Source organism: Neomonachus schauinslandi, chromosome 6 (assembly GCF_002201575.2).
Source record: "Neomonachus schauinslandi chromosome 6, ASM220157v2, whole genome shotgun sequence".
NCBI lineage: Eukaryota > Metazoa > Chordata > Mammalia > Carnivora > Phocidae > Neomonachus > Neomonachus schauinslandi.
In genome coordinates this window covers 92,760,465-92,775,695 of record NC_058408.1, presented here as the reverse complement: position 1 = coordinate 92,775,695, position 15,231 = coordinate 92,760,465, and the positions used below count along the sequence as shown (strand labels likewise).

General features: G+C 37.0%; 1 protein-coding gene across 2 annotated transcripts in view; it reads left to right on the top strand.

Annotated features, from left to right (window-relative positions):
- The window catches only part of JMJD1C (jumonji domain containing 1C), a 265,106-nt gene that overhangs the window by 100,783 nt on the left and 149,092 nt on the right, over positions 1–15,231 (top strand). The window lies entirely within an intron of this gene.

Genomic DNA, 15,231 nt, shown 5'->3' with positions numbered 1-15,231 from the left:
CCGAGATCATGACCTGAGCCGAAGGCAGTCGCTTAACCAACTGAGCCACCCAGGCGCCCCATCTCTGTTCTTTTGTTCATGCTTTTTCCTCACCTGTAAACGTTCTCACCTATTTCTGCTTATTAGATCCATGTAAATTTGGAGTAACTCATATACCTTCATTTCAAGAATTCTATCAGTTTCGGTCAGAGAATCCTCTTTATAGGTAAAACTTATAAAAATGTTCAATATTTACATGAGTCCTTGAGCTATATATACCTGCCTTTCCAAGTACTTTGAGAACAGAAATTGGTGATATTTTATTAATATTTTTTATTTCCCTTTCCACAAGTATTAGAGCATAGTATCTTGAACATCATTAACATATAGTATATGACAACACAAAAATATTGATAACTTTTTGCCCCATACCAGACATTGTGTAAATCACCTTTGTATCATCTAATTGAATCTTTACAACATCCTTATCATGTACATTTTGCATATGAGGTAACTGAAATTTATGATGTAAGCACCTTGCCTGTGGATTTGCAGATTTTGAATGGCAGACCTGGGATTAAAGCCATGGCTATTCTGACCCAAGGTCCTTGTATTTAACCAGTAAACTTCCTAGAAGTGAATCATACCTATGGATTAAAAAGCCTCTTGTTAGTCATGTTGTAAGCTCTGGGCCAGTCTCAGTCTACACAGCTAGTACATCTCCATAGTTTCATGATCTGTGGAGATTACACAAATTCTCATGGGTGACTCAGTGGTACCTGCTTAGATGTGTCTTGGTCAAATGTGGAGACTTTTTGGTACCTTGATGATACTTGAATATTTTCTTAACATTGTTATCATTGGTAAGCAGTATTTGGATTTCTTTGCTTAAAAAATGGATAATACTGAGTAAGTTTTATTTTATTTTATTTTTAAGATTTTATTTATTTGAGAGAAGGAGACAGAGAGCAAGCATGAGCTGGGGGGAAGAGGGCGGAGGTAAAGGGAGAAGCAGGCCAGGACCTCCGAGATCATGACCTGAGCCTAAGGCAGACGCTTAACCCGACTGAGCCACCCAAGTACCCCAATACTTAGTAAGCTTTAGATCTTTATTTTTGATAAAACTTGAAATATTTGTTTTTAATATACTAATTTCAGGATAAATGCCTTTGGCTCAGATTAACATAGTTTCCTTATTGAAGAAAAAAAAATTTTTTTTTACAAGAAGACAAAGTTGAAGGTGACAAGAATCCAAGCTTTATTATAGCTTAAAGAATAGAATGTTTTTGTTTCCATCCCCTGACTTGACTAAATTTATAAGCAGAAGAAAAATTGCATGGCACCATTTCTGGGTTTTACTGCTTTCTACTTTCTTTTCCTGTTTTATGCCTTGAGGAGGTGAGAATTGTGATAAGGTATTGTCCATTTATGAAATATATTTTCTCTGTTCAGTTGTACATTTTTAGCTACTCCACCAATAAATGCTGCTGTGCCAAAAAAAATGGAGTTTCCTGATTTAAATTTAGTAACTTCCATTTGTATACTAATTATAGGCAGGTTAAGTCTTGGAGTTGCCATGCTTGAACAAGGCCTTTTGGGATCTCACTAAGGTTAATGTTATACTGGAGATAGGCAAGCAACCTCAGCTAACTCCCAGTAAGTCTTGTTTCTCATTTACAGTTGTATAAATCATTAACATTTTCTTAATATAGTTTCACATCAACACTGCTGATGGCCTTGAAACTTAAAAATGTGAGTGTGTGGGGGCGCCTGGGTGGCTCAGTCGTTAAGCGTCTGCCTTCGGCTCAGGTCATGATCCCAGGGTCCTGGGATCGAGCCCCGCATCGGGCTTCCCGCTTGGCAGGAGGCCTGCTTCTCCCTCTCCCACTCCCCCTGCTTGTGTTCCCTCTCTCGCTGTCTCTCTCTCTGTCGAATAAATAAATAAAATCTTAAAAAAAAAAAAATGTGAGTGTGTGTATAACATTTCATTGTAGGACTTTTATTTAGCCTTATATTTGACATTTCATTTTTATTCTTAGTACTTTAAAAATAATAATAATTGAATATAATGTAATACTAATTTCATAGCAGTAAAAAAAAAAGATGTGGAGTTGTACTTATGGTTTTCTGGGTTTTTTTGCAAAGTAAGTGTGAAATAGGTGAGAAAATACATAGGCTTATATTTGTTTATTTACACATCAAGGAACTTGACAAGGCTACAAAAGAAATCATTAATCATGGCTACCTTCATGTGTGTGTTTCAGATGGGGATCTTTGGAGGAATAGATATAAAAAAAGGGGAAAAGGAATGGAATATTCTCTGTATATGGTTTTATGTATTTTGAGAACTATTTGAAAGTATAGTCTTTAAAAATCTTCAAGCTACTTGACCTCTGTGCCTTTAGCTGCAATGATCCTAGGGCCCTGGGATCGAGTCCCACATCGGGCTCCCTGCTCAGCTGGGAGTCTGCTTCTCCCTCTCCCCCTCCCCCCTGCCTGTGCTCTCTCTCTCTCATGCTCTCTCTCTCAAATAAATAAAATAAAAAACTTATTTCCTTTGTTTCTGATTGAATGTTCATATATGAAAAAAACTTCAATCAGGGATTGGATTAAAAAAGTTATATGCTTGTATAAAAATTTAATTTTCATTTCTTTTATTTCTGTTTTATGGAATTATAAAAGTTTATTGAAAATGTCACCTGCCGGAGCCAGCTTTACTGTTGGCATGATGATATAGTTGGTGTGCCCTATCATGCAGAAACACCTAAATCCTGAAAATTTTGGACCTACCTCTTTTCCTCAAAACTAAAATTCTCAGTAACAGATGAACTTTAAATTAGTTTTTAAAATTGCATTTTAATTGAGTTAAATTATGAAGAAGGGAAAATATACTGTGACACTGAGTGATACTCTATGGTATTTAAAAATAATAGCAAAGTAGAAGGAAATACAAATAAACTAGTTTATTACAGGATTTAATGCCTCCTCTTCATTTGATTTCTCTTTTATTTTTCTTCTTCCATGGTTTGATTTTGGTTGTTTTTCAGCTACTCAGAGAAATTTTATAAGTGGTATGTAATTTCAGTTTTTAAAAATGGCATTTAGGGGCGCCTGGGTGGCTCAGATGGTTGAGCATCTGCCTTTGGCTCGGGTCATGATCCCAGAGTCCTGGGATCAAGCCCCACATCGGGCTCCCTGCTCAGCGAGGAGCCTGCTTCTCCCTCTCCCTCTGCCTGCTGCTTCCCCTGCTTGTACACTCTCTCTCTCTGTCAAAAATAAATAAAATCTTTAAAAAAAATAAATAAATAAAAATGGCATTTATTTCCTTATTATAAAGTAATATCCATTCTAGATTTTCAAAAGACAAAGTTGTAAAGAGTACAGTAAGTCATCTTCAATATTTTGAAAAAAAATAACATTATGAGTTAGATCCATTTCCTTTTAGTCTACATATACTTTTTTTCTACTTCCTTTTTTTTTTTTTAAAGATTTTTTATTTATTTATTTGAGAGAGAGAATGAGATAGAGAGAGAGAGAGCATGAGAGGGGGGAGGGTCAGAGGGAGAAGCAGACTCCCTGCTGAGCAGGGAGCCCGATGCAGGACTCGATCCCGGGACTCCAGGATCATGACCTGAGCCGAAGGCAGTCGCTTAACCAACTGAGCCACCCAGGCGCCCTCTACTTCCTTTTTTTAAAAAAAAGATTTATTTATTTGAGAGAGAGAAAGCACAGCAGGGAGGAGCAGAGAGGGAGGGAGAGAGAAACTTTAGCAGACTTCCACACTGAGTGGGGAGCCTGAATAGGGGCTTGATCCCAGGACCCTGGGAGCATGACCTGAGCCAAAACCAAGAGTTGGACACTTAACTGACTGCACCACCCAGGTGCCTTTCTACCTCTTTTATGTAAAAGTAAATAGCTTTAGTAAGGTAAAGTAAAGCTATTTACTTTTATAAGTACTTGATTGCAATTTCTGAAAAAAATTATTGGAATTTTAATAAACATATCCAGTAAAATTCATTTATTTTTTCACGTATAGTTTTGTGAGTTTTGGCAAATTTACAGACTTATGTAAATAACACCACAATCAGGATACAGAATGGTTCCCTCACTCTCAAAATTTCCTTTCTGCCCTCATAGTAAGGTTGTTTCCTACTCCTGACTCTGGAAACCAGTGAACTGTTCTTCATTTATAGTTTTGTTTTTTTCAGAATATCATATAAATGTAATCATATATAATTCTTTCAGGCTGGCTTCTTTCATTTAGCATAATGCTTTTGACATTCATCCGTGCTATTTCATGTTTAGGAGTTTGTTGCTTTTATTAATGAATATTCCATTGTATAAAAGTATCACAATTTGTTTATGCATTCACCCATTGATAACTTTGGTTGTTTCTAGTTTGGGGAATTGTGAATAATGCTCCTAAAAATGTTCAAATACACATTTTTGTGTGAATGTAAATTTTTATTTCACTTGGACAAATACCTAAGAGGAAGATTGCTGTGTCATATGGTTATGGTGATGTTTAATTTCATAAATAACTGCCAAACTGTTGTCCAGAGTTGTTCCATGTTGAATTCCCACCTGAAATGTTTGAGAGTTTCAGTTGCTTTTTTCTTCACTAGATATTTTCAGAGTTGGATTTTGGTGATTTTAGATATCCTCTCAAGTGTGTAGTGGTGTATCATTGTGGTTTAATTTGTTTTTCCCTTATAGTAATGGGTGTTGAGCTCTATTAATGAGCTCATTTACTGTCTATTTTCTTTGGAGAAGTCTCTGTGCAAATCATTTGCTCATTATAAAATTTTTATGTTTTCAGTTTTGAGAGTTGTTTTCTTTAAAAAAAACTTTGGATATAAGTCCTTTTTCAGATATGCGACTTGCAAATATTTTCTCCCAGGTTGTAGCAACAGTTTTTAATTTTTGTGAAGTCCAATTTATCAAGTTTTTGTTTTTCATTGATCAGAAATTTGGTGTCATACCTAAGAACTATGTTTAACTCATAGTTATGAGTTAATTTTTCTTCCTGTGTTTTCGTTTCTTTACTTTTTTTTTAAGATTTTATTTGAGAGAGAGGGAGAAACAGACTCCCCACTGAGCTCTGAGCCCTACTCGGGGCTTGATCCTAGGACTGCTGAGATTATGACCTGAGCCAAAGTCAGAGGCTTAACCTACGGAACTGCCCAGGTGCCCCATTCCTATGTTTTCTTTGAAATATTTTACACTTTTGGGGTGCCTGGGTGGCTCAGTCGGTTATGCATCTGACCCTTGGTTTCAGCTCAGGTCATGATCTCAGGGTCATAGGATTGAGCTTCCTGTTGGACTCCATGCTCAGAGGGGAGTCTGCTTGAGATTCTCTTCCTGCCTGTTCCTCTCTCCCTCTGCCCCTCCCCCGCTCACATGCACACTCTCTCTAAATAAATAAATCTTTTGCAAAATATTTTAAAGTTTTAGATTTTCCATTCAAGTTGAGATATTGATTGGAGTACAGCAGAGATATAAAGTATATATATATATAGATAAAATCTTTATGCTTAGTATATTATCTGTATATGTTTTTGCTTTAGTAATGACATTAGAAAAACTAATGAAATCACCAGCCAACTTCAGTAGTACATCATTAGTTATATATTAGCTTAAGTTGAAATTTATAATTTATAAATATGTATTCTTTGTCCCTGCTTCTACTCCAATCATTAAAGCAGCCTGGGATTTTTTTTTTTTTTTAAGATTTTATTTATTTTTTGAGAGAAAGAGAGAGAGCATGAGCAGAGGGAGTGGCAGAGGGAGAGGGAAAAGCAGGCTTCCCTCTGAGCAGGGAGCCTGACATGGGGCTCGATCCCAGGACCTTGAGATCATGACCTGAGCCGAAGACAGACGCTTAACCGAATGAGCCACCCAGGTGCCCATGGAATGTTTTTTTCTTAATTTCTACTACCTTCTCATCATATATATATATACACGTGTATATATGCAAGTCTTTTTTTTCTTAATGTATTTTACTTTTTTAGCGTAGGCTCCACGCCCAGCATGGAGCCCAAGGCAGGCCGAATGAGCCACCCAGGTGCCATGCACATTTTTTAAATTTAATTTTTAATTTACTTTATTACTTTTTTACTGACATATAGTTGACATGAAATGTTATATTAGTTTCATAGTGATCCTACAGTTATGCACATTATAAAATGCTTACCACAATAAGGGTAGTTACCATCTGTCACCATGCAGGGTTATTACAATTTTATTGACTGTATTCCCTACTGTACTTTTCATCCCTGTGACTTATTTTATAACTGGAAGTTTGTACCTTTTAATCCCCTTCACCTATTTTGTCCATTGCTCCATCCCCTTCTCCTCTGGCATCCACCAGTTTGTTCTCTTGATATATGAGTCTATTTCTGTTTTGTTTGTTTTGTGTTTTAGATTCCTTAGTGTTTTCTTTTCTTTTCTTTTTTGAGGGGGGTTGAAATGTCCAGCAGTGGAATTACTAGATTGTATGGTATTCTATTTTTAACTCTTTGATGAACCTCCATACTATTTTCCATAATGGCTGCACCAATTTATAGTACCACATTCATATGGTCAATTAATCTATGACAAAGGAGACAGGAATATACAATGGAGATAGGATAATCTCTTCAGTAAGTGGTGTTGGGAAAACTGGGCAGCTACATGAAAACAATGAAACTGGACCACTTTCTTACACATACACAAAAATAAACTCAAAGTATATTAAATACCTAAATGTAAGATCTAGAACCATAAAACTCATAAAAGGAAACATAGGCAATACTCTCTTCAACATTGGCCATGGCAACATTTTTTAGATATCTCTCATCAGGCAAGGGAAACAAAAGGAAAAATAAACTATTGGGATTACATCAAACTACAGGTCTTATTTCTTAATAAATAAATTTAATTGGGATTCTATTCCCTGATCACTCTCACTTTTCTTAATCTTATGTCTAAGAATAATCTTATATCTAATATATTAGAACAGGGGTTGGCAAACTTTTTCAGTGTAGGGCTAGATAATATTTTAGGTTTTGCTGGCTATATGGTCTCTGTTGCAACTATAGACAACATGTAAAGAAATGAAAAGGATTATGTTACAGTAAAAGTTTATTTACAAAAGCAATCCTTGGACATTGATGCCTGGGTCCACCTGCAAAGGTTCTGATTCAGGTGATCTGAAATGAGATTCTAGCATCAGGTTAAAAGCTACCCAGGTGATTCTAATGTGCATTTAAGTTTGAGAACCACTGATTTAAAACATACTTTTTTTTAAGATTATTTATTTATTTATTTATTTATTTATTTAAGAGATAGAGAGAGCACAAGCGGTGGGGGAGGAGCAGAGGCAGAGGGAGAAGCAGACTCCCCGCTGAGCAGGGAGCCTGATGCAGGGCTCCATCCCAGGACTCTGAGATTATGACCTGAGCCTAAGCCAGAGGCTTAACCAACTGAGCCATCCAGGCGCCTCTAAAAGACACTTTTATGTAGAATTAAGTTAACAGAGGGGAGCCTGGATGGCTCAGTCGTTAAGGGTCAGGTCATGGTCCCAGGGTCCAGGGTTCGAGCTCCACATCTGGCTCCCTACTTGGTAGGAAGCTTACTTCTCCCTCCCCCACTCCCTCTACTTGTGTTCCCTCTCTCACTGAGTCTCTCTCTGTCAAATAAATAAATAAAATCTTTAAAAAATAAAAAAATATAAATAGAATTAGGTTAACAGAAACCTTGTGAATTTAAACATGATAGAAATGTTTATATTGATTCAGTTCTTTTCAAATATAGATAAGCCAAAAGAATCTTTGAGGGCTATCCAATACAAATTTAAAGGCCCAGTATGTTTCCTTTAATTTTATTGCCAAATCTGACACTTTTAGTGCCTTCAGTCTACCTTTCCTATTCAAGAAAACACAAAATTACAGCAGTTTTTCATAAGATCCACTTAACATTACACAGTTGCATTGCTGCATCAGACCGTCCTTGTTCTAGGTTAATTATTAGGCCAAAGCAAAAATTGATTTTAGACATGGTAGTGACCCTAAATATAAGGGCATAGAAAAGTGTCTGGGGAGATTAGAAAATGCTGTGTTCCTTGAGCTATTCAGTTGGTATTACATGTAATACAAACAAAAAAAAATAGTAATAATTTTCCTTTAACAATGTATTTTATTTTTTTTTAAATTTTTTAAAGATTTATTTATTTGAGAGAGAGAGACAGCGAGAGAGGGAACACAAGCAGGGGGAGTGGGAGAGGGAGAAGCAGGCCTCTCGCTGAACAGGAGCCTGATGAGGGGCTTGATCCCACGACCCTGGGATCATGACCTGAGCCGAAGGCAGACGCTTAACGACTGAGCCACCCAGGCGCCCCAATATATTTTATTTAATACATACAAACATTAGTTACATTTCATAATCTGTTTATAAAATATATGCCAGCCCCCAGAATGCCAAATGCTTTCCTGTTATTTTGTAACTGTGCTGGAAATTATCTTCCTTGCTAAACGTAACACATATTCTCTGAGAACTGCTCCCTTCCACTTTCACTTTGGAGAACCTCAGTGGCTTACTTTTGTACTGCAGAACCTGCCCTCTTTCTCCATACTTCATGATTGGATCAAGGATGGACACCTACTCTATATAGTGCTAAACCCAGTAACAGGTAAATTTGGAGTAATGTGAGTGGCCCTCTTTGAATAGGTGCATATACAAAAGTTCTCAAGGTTTAGTTTGTCTCTAAAGATAGAATGAAGCCTCAGCTGTATAAAGAAAATCAGCAATGAGAAAGATGAAGAGAATGAAGAATTTTTTTTTTTTTAAGATTTTATTTATTTATTTGAGACAGAGAGAATGAGAGACAGAGAGCATGAGAGGGAGGAGGGTCAGAGGGAGAAGCAGACTCCCTGCCGAGCAGGGAGCCTGTTGCGGGACTCGATCCCAGGATTCCAGGATCATGACCTGAGCCGAAGGCAGTCGCTTAACCAACTGAGCCACCCAGGCACCCCGAGAATGAAGAATTTTTAACAACTTTCTAGGGGTAGGTATAGCCTTGTGGGATCCAGATTTTTTTTTCTTGCTTTTTGGTTTCTGAGATACCTTTGTAATCTTATAATTCTGCTTTTATCCTCGTGCTTTTTGTTGTTTGTAATAAAAAATACTTTGTGTCATTTATACTACACAAACTCATTCCCATTTTTCAGGTGACTGGCTGGAAGAAACAAAGTGGTTCTTAAAACATCTGCATCAAATAAGGAAGAAGTCATAATACTTCAAAATGAAAGCGAGTAATTATAGTCTTTTGAGTTCAAAAGATCAAGAGAGAATTGAATGACTTACGGAATAGTCCAATTTTTCAGGACTCAGATCAGAGCTATCTCCTTTTTTTTTTTTTTAAGATTTTATTTATTTATTTGACAGAGTGAGAGATGATGAGAGCAGGAACACAAGCAGGGGGAGTGGGAGAGGGAGAAGCAGGCTTCCTGCCTAGCAGGGAGCCCGATATGGGGCTCAATCCCAGGACCCCGGGATCATGACCTGAGCCAAAGGCAGACACTTAACGACTAGCCACCCAGGAGAGCTGTCTCCTATCAAGGTTATGTTAAGTCAGGTACCCTCATGCCACTCTTGGCACCTCTGTCTTAACTGCATTTGTCTCAGGGTATGGAAATTATTTTTACTTTTATTTTTTCTATAGCCTCTTAAGAAATATCATAATTAGATTACAGGTGTTATACACAGTAAGCTTTTTTCCTAAAACAAAACTCTACTTTAACCTGTAGGTTTGCTTTCTATACCTGGACGCAGTTTTGTAAAACTTTTATCTTTTGAAAACAGTCCCAAACTAATCCCAAATCCCCCAGGTTCTCTTCTAACCCTCCATTTTCATGTATTCTCTTTTTTTCCACTATATTTACTCTGCCTTTTTCACTTAAAATCTTACTGTCTTTTATGTAGGTGGTCAAGGAAAGACTGAGAAGTAGATGAGGCCCGAATTCTTAGGAAGGTATAGAGGCTAGATGCCAGAGAACAGTTAGGCGTTAACTGTTTTTTTCCCCCTCATTTCATCATTCTCTGCAAGTAGACATTATCATTATTTTATCATACTAGCCTAGCATAATGGTTGTCATTCAGTAAATATCTTTTTGTTGTTTGATTTGGCATTCAAAATGTGTCCTTTATTTTTATTCTTATAGATGTATAGTTCACATTCAGTAAAATTCACTCCATTTAATTATATAATTGGATACATTTTGGCATAAAATGTTTTCATCACCCCAAAAAGTTCCCTCATGACCCTTGTAATCAGTCCACCTACCTGACCCCCAGATCATAGCAAGCGCTGATATTTCTGTCCCTATTGTTTCGCCTTTTCCAAAATGTAATTCTACTTACATTATTCTATTTTCATATTCTACTTTCATATATATATATATATATATGAGAAACCTTTTGTGTCTGGCTGCTTCCATTTAGCATATGCTTTTGAAATTTGTATATAAAGGGGCACCTGGGTGGCTCAGTCGTTAATCGTCTGCCTTCGGCTCAGGTCATGATCCCAGGGTCCTGGGATATAGCCCCGCATTGGGCTCCCTGCTCGGCAGGAAGCCTGCTTCTCCCTCTCCCACTCCCCCCTGCTTGTGTTCCCTCTCTCAATCTTTAAAAAAAAAAAAAAGAACTTTATATATATATCAGTAGTTCATTCCTTTATATTGCTAGAAAGTATTCCAATGTATGGGTACACCACAGTTTGTTTATCCATTCACCAAATAATGGATATATTCGGGTTGTTTGCATTTTGTCTGTTATAAATAAAGTTGCTATGAACATTCCAGCACAAGTCTGTGCATGGATTTATTTTCATTTCTCTTGGATAGATACCTAGGAGTAGCATTGCTGGGTTGTATGAGTGCATGTTTAACTTTGTAACAAGTTGACAAACTGCCAAAAACTGTAGTTAATGATGAGCATATTTTCCTGTGTTCATTTGCTTTTAATGTATCTTTTTTTTTGGTAAAATGTCTGATTAAATCTTTGCTATTTTTGAAATACACTTTTTATTTCTTAGTAATTTAGAGTTGCAGGAAAGTTGCAAGTTGGAATAAAGAATTTTGGACACCTGGGTGGCTCAGTTGGTTAAGCTTCTGCCTTCGGCTCAGGTCATGATCCCAGAGTCCTGGTGATCGAGTCCCATGTTGGGTTCCCTGCTCAGCAGGGAGTCTGCTTCTCTGCCCTTCCCCTGACTGGTGCTTTCTCTCTCTCTCTCTCTCTCAAATAAATAAGTAAAATTTAAAAAAAAAAAAAAAAATTTTTTTTTTTTTTACCTTATACCCCTCACCCAGTTTCTCTCATTGTTAACATTTTACATTTCCATGATATATTTATCAAAATTAAGAAATGACGTTGATACATTACTATTAACTTGACTTTCTTTAGATTTCACCAGTTTTTACATTGATGTCCTCTTTCTATTTTAGGATCAGTTCAGGATACTGCATTGTATTTAGTTGCATGTTTCCCCAGTCTCTTGTGGTTTGTGACAGTTTTCCAGAAAGTGTTATGGACTGAGTTTTTACTTTTATGGACACATAACAAAAGTTATGGACACACTTTTACTGAGTGTGTGTGTCCCCCAGAATTCGTATTTTGAAATCCTGACCTCCAGAGTGATGGTAGGAGATAGGTTCTTTGGGAGATGATTAAGCTTTTAGGTTAGGCTCCACTCTATTGACTGGGATTAATGCTCTTATAAAAGCAGCCCTGGAATGCTCCTGTCCCCCTCCACCATGTGAGGACATGGTAAAAAAGACACCATCTATGAACAGAAGTACAGACACTGAATCCGTCCACATTTTGATCTTAGGCTCTCCAGCCTCCTGAAGAGTGAGAAATAAATTTCTGTGGCTTATTTATTTAAACTAAAAGCAAAACCAAAAATAGTTCACCCATTTTTCCCACCCTTCATTCCTGCCTCTGGCAATCACCAATCTTTTCTTTGTGTCTGTGGTCTCATTGGATTTTTTTTTTTTTTTTTAGATTCCATTTATAAGAGAGGGCATACAGAATTTGTCATTGTTTTTCTTATTTCACTTATCATAATGCCCTTGAGATCCATCCGTGTTGTCACAAATGGCAGGATTTTATTCTTCTTTATGACCAAATAATATTCTATTTTGTGTGTGTGTGTGTGTGGGGGGGTGTGTATGCGCCAGTTTCTTCATTTATCCATCCATGGCCACAGGGCTTGTTTCCATATCTTGTAAATAATGCTGCAGTGAACATGGGATGCATGTATCTTCTTAAGTTAGTGTTTTTGTTTTCTTCAAAAAAATACCCAAAAGTGGAATTGATGGATCATATTTTTTGAGGAACCTCCATCTTGTTTTTCATAGTGGCTGCACAAATTTACATTCCCACAAACAGTGCACAGTTAATTCCCTTTTCTCCACATCCTCACCAACACTTGTTATTTTTACTCTTTTTGTTAATAATCATTCTCATAGGCATGAGGTAATATCTCATTGTGGTTTTGGTTTATATTTCCTGGATGATTAATGATGTAGAGCATCTTTTTATGCACTTGTTGGCCATCTGTATGCCTCTTTTAGAAAAATGTTCAGATCTTCTTGATTGGGAGTTTTTTTGTTTTTTAGTATGTTGAGGGTTTTTTTGTTTTGTTTTGCTGTTAGGTTGTATGGGTTCTTTATATATTTTGGATATTAGCCCCATATTAGATATATGATTTGCAAATTTTTCTCCCATTTAGTAGGTTATCTTTTCATTTTGTTGATGATTTCTTTTTTTTTTTTTAAGATTTTATTTATTCATTTGAGACACAGAGATAGAGAGAGAGAGAGAAAGCACGAGCAGGGAGAGAGGCAGAGGGAGAGGGAGAAGCAGGCTCCCCGCTGAGCCAGGAGCCCAATGTGGGGCTCGATCCCAGGACCCTGGGATCATGACCTGAGCCGAAGGCAGACGCTTAACCATCTGAGCCACCCAGGCGCCCCTCTTTTTTTTTTTTTTTTTAAGATTTTATGTATTTATTTGACACAGAGAGAGAGAGAGAGAGCACCAGCAGGGGGAGAGGGAGAAGCAGGCTCCCCACTGAGCAGGGAGCCCGGTGGGGGACTTGATCCCAGAACTCCGGAATCATGACCTGAGCCGAAGGCAGACGCTTAACTAATTGAGCCACCCAGGCGCCCCATTGTTGATGGTTTCTTTTGCTGTGCAGAAGAAGCATCTTGGTTTGATGTAGTACCACTTGTTTATTTTTGCTTTTTGTTGCTTTTTCTTTCTATGTCAGACTCAAAAGATCACCTCCAAGATCTATGTCAAGGAGTCTTTTGCCTATGTTTTCTTCTAGGAGTTATGGTTTCATTTCTTTAATCCATTTTGAGTTAATTTTTGTTTATGGTGGAAAGTCATGATCCAGTTTCATTCTTTTGCGTGTGACTGTCCAATTTTCCTAACACCATTTATTGCAGAGGCTGTCCTTTCCCCATTGTATATTTTTGGCTCTTGTCATAAATTGTCCATATATGCCTGGATTTATTTCTGTTGTTTCAAAGCTACTAAGAGTATGGTATTTTTGTTATAGCAGCATGAACAAACTGACAGTCTTACACTGTTTTTCATGACTTTAGTCTTGAATTACTAATTTTGCACATTTTTTTTTTTGTTCACTTGTCTTACCGAGTTGTAAAAGACCTTTTTATATCCTAGGTATGTGTTCTTTGTCAGATACATATTTTGAATTTTTTAACTATATTATTTTCATTTTTTTACTTTCTTTTGAAGAACAGACGTTTTGAGTTAGATGAGGTGTAATTTATTAATTTTTAATTATTTTTCATTTTCATTGTTTGGGCTTTTGGTGTCATCAGAAGTCTTCTCCCTAACCTGAGGTCAGATAGGTTTTCTTTTAGAAGTTTAAAGTTTTTGATTTTACATTTAGGACTACATTAGAAGGTAAGTTTTGTATATGGTACAAGGGAAGGGTAGAAATTTTCTGTTCTTGGCATATGAATGTCCAGTTGTTCCAGCACTGTTTGTTGAAAAGACTTACCATTTTTCCATTGAATTTCTTTGGCATCTTTATTGAAAATCAGTTGACACATATTTGCTCTATATCTATAATTGCTCTATATTTGGATTAATAATAAATGTCTTGATTTGAAGTAATAGCATGAATTCGATACTACTCAGTAATCTTACCCTAGCTTATCACATCTCCTTTTTCTCTAACATTGTTATTTTACTGGCCTCATTTTTATTTTATAGACTTTTTTCCTCCCATATTAACTATGTTCTATATAAATGAGAGTTAAGAATAGTTATAGTTTGCTTTAAAAAAAATAACTCTCGGAGCACCTGGGTGGCTCAGTCGTTGGGCGTCTGCCTTCGGCTCAGGTCATGATCCCAGGGCCCAGGGATCAAGCCCCGCATCAGGCTCCCTGCTCCGCGGGAAGCCTGCTTCTCCCTTTAAGAAAAATAAATAAATAAATAACTCTCCAGTACCAATTATGTACCTCAGGAAGTATAGCATTTATCAGTGCAAATACACCACTTTCCAATTTCAGCTCCCACTCTTCCCTCCAATGAAGTGCCTATTTTGTCACCTCTGATGTATCCTTGAATAATGTGTTTCAATCAGCATCTTTTTGAACTTTATATAAATGTTATAAATACTTGCTTATTTTGTTCAGCATTGATTTTGTTTTCATCCATGCACATGAATGAATGGCCTCTGGGGCCATGTGATTGTTCTCTTTTCCCTGAGCAGTCCTGTGGGGATTTGGGGACAGAGACTGGGTCTCTTGAAATCCATTCTGTTTCTGCTTTTCTTTTCAGTGGAATCCTTGTAAATACATCTGCAGTCAAAGATGAGTTTTCTTCATACTTTCCTTAGGAGAACACCTCACTGTGTGCAGGGATAGAAGAAATCAGAGAAATCATAATCCACCTACAGGTGGTGAGCCTGAGATACAGAGAGGAAAGGAGCTGGCCCAGGGAAACACAGCAAGGCATTTAGTTTCTCCCAGTTGTAACATGTTGTTCAGTTATAGTTCAGTATCACAGCCAGGAAATTGATACAGTTGCCAACTTTTTCAGATTTCAGTTTTCTGTGTGTATGTTATATGTAATTTCATCACTTGTGTAGATTCATGTGACCACCACCACAATCAAGATACAGAAAAGTTCCATTGCAAGGGTCCCACATTCACCTTTTTATAGCCATGACCACTCACT